General features: G+C 33.9%; 2 long non-coding RNA genes across 2 annotated transcripts in view; both read right to left on the bottom strand.

Moving 5' to 3' along the window:
* Positions 1-1,460: 1,460 nt before the first annotated feature.
* On the bottom strand, positions 1,461-1,829 carry LOC106334214. Its single transcript, XR_001268556.1, has 3 exons — positions 1,740-1,829; positions 1,577-1,652; positions 1,461-1,514 (listed from the first exon to the last, which is right to left on the bottom strand). It is a non-coding gene; the product is annotated as an uncharacterized LOC106334214 (long non-coding RNA).
* Positions 1,830-2,429: 600 nt separating this feature from the next.
* Positions 2,430-4,408, bottom strand: part of LOC106333400 — a 5,126-nt gene continuing 3,147 nt past the window's right edge. Inside the window, exons 2-3 of the long non-coding RNA XR_001268359.1 lie at positions 2,563-2,639; positions 2,430-2,461 (exon numbers count right to left, since the gene is read on the bottom strand). This is a non-coding gene — a long non-coding RNA (uncharacterized LOC106333400). The remainder of the gene's footprint in view (positions 2,462-2,562; positions 2,640-4,408) is intronic.

Raw genomic sequence — 4,408 nt, 5'->3', positions numbered from 1 at the left:
AAGATATTAAATGTATTTCTCAATTCTAAAAAATTATGTATAATATTGTATTATATTATTTAAAGAATATAAAATAAGACTACATAACATAAATATATTTTTAAAATTTTCTTTGTGGATATCATTATGTTGTTTGATTGTTGTACTTGATTCGCATATTTGCGTAGATATATGTGATAGATGAATAACTATATTTTTATTATCAGTAAATAATATATATTTATTATATAATATAAGAAAAATGAAATTACTTACTAATTGTATGTGCAGATGTGTTATCTAATTCAGCTTTACTCATAGTTCATATTTCATTTATGTCCATCCTATTTTTTTGTCCATCATTTCTTAAATATCTTGAAATAACTGATTCTAATTAAAAATAAACTTTTGGCTGGCAAAAAAAAAAAATCAAATTTGTCTAATTATCTTTTAAATATTTTATTAATATTGTCTAAGAAGCTTTCAAGTGATATCATTGTTTAATTTTTATTAGTTTTTTTTGTTAATTTTTAGAGTTTTTTGTATTTAAGATTTTTTTTCCGTATTAAGCTTCTATTTCTTTTACAGAATATATATATATATATATATAGATATATATGTCATAAAAATTACCATCAAATCAGTTTTACTTATTTATTATTATTATTTTAATGAAAATACATTTTTAAATAATTTAATATAAAATAAAATTATATATTAATTTGCTGTATTCTAACAATTTGATTGATTTAGTTAATTTGCTTTGGTGGATAACTTAAAAAGTTTTCATATGAATCGGAAAAACCAAGCATATATTGTTATATTATATTTATTTGTGTATATATAATATATATATATATATATATATATATATATATATATAATGCTAGTTTAATAAAGAAAGAACATTATTTTTTTTTGTAACTTCAAAAAGATACATTATCACAATTTGAAATTAACTAATAACACAAAAACAGTTTTAAAATCACTACTGCAGCCCCATCAACCATCGGCATAGCCTGTCTGTAACCACCACAAAGACAAGCAACAACGTCAGTTACCAAAATAAAAACGAACCAACTTGGCATAGGAATGAAAGAGAACAAAGCATAGAAGAATCATTCTCAAATTCTTCTGCAGAACCACAGTTAGTTAGATCAATCTCCAAACAGTTTAGGATTGACTGTGGTCACCAACATCACAGAGTGAATTTTATCCCCCGATTTCAAGAGGCCCCTAAAGGTTGATGCAGTCTCATACCACAAAAAAAGTACACAGTTACGTCCATGTCGTGGAAACAATAAGTAAACAGTTTCAACAAATCATAAAAACAAATCCCAACAATGAACTGATCAACTATCAAGTAGTAGGTTGGAGTCATGTTCCAGGCAAAAACTAACCTAAACAACACAATATAAATCTAAACCAAGATGCTAGACTACTTGAGATCATAAATAGAAAGGACAACCAGAATCCGTGCTCTCGACTTTGTCTGCATGTTCTTGATAGTCTCCCCGGCCAATGATCACACCAACCTGCCGAAGATGGATTAGGTATCACTTAAAAATGGTCAGGCAGAACAATTATCAGGGAATACCATCTTTTGGAACTTTGATCTATATTTGTTCTGGGGCCCCTCTTACAAAAAGGGCAGGTATACCTTCTCCTTCAGACTAAGATTGCAGCAGGAAAAAAAAATGTTACGTCGGACAGTAAAAACAAAAGTTGTCAATTAAATAGAAACAAAGATAATTTATAACCTGAGCTATAACTTCATGGATAAGCTTCTCTGCTTTCTCAATAGAAGCAAGATTTCCAATTATCTCCACCGGTCTTGGTGCTGAATTTAGATCAGCCTCTGCATCCCTCCAAATTTAGATTTTGACACCAGAACTGAGCTGAAGATTCCTTACTATCTCCCCACCTTTACCAATAAGCGTGCCAACTTGTTAAGTATGTAGAGAAAATAAATAAGTGGATATATAACACCGTAAGATTCATTCACACAAGAGTCAAAAGAGAAAACTAAACTGAACAACCTTTAAACTCGGGACTTCTATTTTGCGAGTTGTGGAATGGGTATCACCAACCTCCTTATGAGAACTGCCCCCATTAACGTCTTTACTTCTGTCGCCACCCTCTTCAAGAGAACCACCGCCGTCGGCTTCCTTAGATTACATAACAAACAGATGGAGACACGAGCCAAGACGTTGATGATGAGGATACGAACAAAAAGCCATGCAGCCTTCATAATTACAAATGTCAACGAAGTCAATGCTTCATGATTTGGTCGCATAAAGCATCAGTTCAAAACTGTCCCCTGAATTATTCTCATGCCAAAATCAACATCTCAAATATCAAACAATCAGTCATGTCTAATAATAAACCAAAGGTAAAAACTAATGCAGAGTCACTATGCGGAGTCTTACACTATGCGAAGATTCATCATGGCCGCCATCTCGTTCAAGAAATCTCTCATTCCCTGTAAACCAAAAATGATTCATCACCACATAGTTCATAAAGAAGACATGTCAAGAAACATTGCACTATCTTTTAGCAAAAAGAAAAAAAAGAAGAATTTACGTTTTGGTCAGCTTTATCATCATCACTATTATAAGCTCCAACATCATACACGAACCTCTTGTTGGAGTCAGACGAAACTATGTTCCCACAACAAATAGAAAAAGAAAACCTTAATCAGACACATAAACAATACTTTTATAATAAAAAGTACACATATCAAGGAAATAATAATAACAGAAGATCCTCTGTATCCAATAATAAACTCTCATTTGTTTCCGTGATAAAATAATTTAAAAGACAAAGATGAAGAAAAAGAGAGTATAAACCTCTTGGATAACCTGGAAATTTCTTCTTTACTTCATCTACACAGTTTCTTCTACAAATTTAGACAGAAGAGACATATGAGGCAGAGCTAGACAATCGATTAAGATGGGGGAGATGTAGAGTTAGCATTAGATTCATGATTCACTGCTCCATGGAAACCAAAAGGGCTATTTATGTTTCTCAGAGAAAACTGAACCGATTGAGAGATGAAGATAACAAAAAAACAGGCTTGGCATCAAAGAGGATGATAATGTTTGACCGGTACGGCGGAAGAGACACCGGATCGGCCAGTACGTTTGATCGGCTCAGCGGAGGAGACTCCGTCAGTTCTGTTTGATTGCTTCGAGATAAAACCGCCGAAAACAGTGGAATTGCGGTTGGAATTCATCGCAAATTTCGATTGTGATAGTGTAGACTATCTCGAGAAAGATAGAAATATAAAGAAAATCAGAGGGAGAGATGTAGCGGAGGAGGCTCCGTCAATTCTGTTTGATTGCTTCGAGATAAAACCGCCGAAAACAGTGGAATTGCGGTTGGAATTTATCGCAAATTTTGATTGTGATAGTGTAGACTATCTTGAGAAATATAGAGATATAAAGAAAATCAGAGAGAGAGATGCGAAAAGAACCCATAAATGATGGATTCGTTGCACATAGATGGAGTGGAGTCGATTGATCGACTTTCCGTTGAGAAGATGAATCGTCCAAGAACGAAGAGAAGAAACAGAGAAGGCATCATGGAAGAGAAAGCTTGTCAGCGGAGGAGACTCCGTCAGTTCTGTTTGATTGCTTCGAGATAAAACCGCCGAAAACAGTGGAATTGCGGTTGGAATTCATCGCAAATTTCGATTGTGATAGTGTAGACTATCTCGAGCAAGATAGAGATATAAAGAAAATCAGAGGGAGAGATGCGAAAAGAACCCATAAATGATGGATTCATTGCACATATATGGAGTGGAGTCGATTGATCGACTTTCCGTTAAGAAGATGAATCGTCCAAGAACGAAGAGAAGAAACAGAGAAAGCATCGTGGGAGAGAAAGCTTGTTACGGTTTCCAGAGGGTGGGCTAACTGGGCCTGAAAACTGAACAAAAAAAAATTAAAAAATCGAAGCCCAAAATACCCAATCCCATCGGTGACATGGCGAAAACCAGCGATCCTATTGGTCGATTTTCTAGTCCGACGTGGAGGACCTCCATGATGAGGATATTGTCCTTTTAGTTATTGTATGATTGTTACATAAATATTTTGTGTATATTATTGATATTCATGAATGTTTATAATATTAATATGACATAGATAACTCGAGGAGACATGGTGAAGAACCAAAGGATGCCATTACTCTGAGCAAACTCGTTGATAAAACGATCAGATTGCATCTGCTTGCAGTCAAAGCAAGAGGCCACGCCTACTTGGAGAGAAGTCTGCGTACTTGGTTTGGCACGAGAGAAGATCTAACACCATCGTAATAGGTGGTTAGAATCTTTTACTTTTATTGCCTTATGAGTTCATAAGTAAAACAGAAGCACAAGATGTAACACAGTTTTTGTTTGATTATAATTTTACTTTCATTCAAAAAAAAA

Source organism: Brassica oleracea, chromosome C3, assembly GCF_000695525.1.
Source record: "Brassica oleracea var. oleracea cultivar TO1000 chromosome C3, BOL, whole genome shotgun sequence".
NCBI lineage: Eukaryota > Viridiplantae > Streptophyta > Magnoliopsida > Brassicales > Brassicaceae > Brassica > Brassica oleracea.
This window is presented reverse-complemented; position numbering and strand designations above follow the sequence as displayed.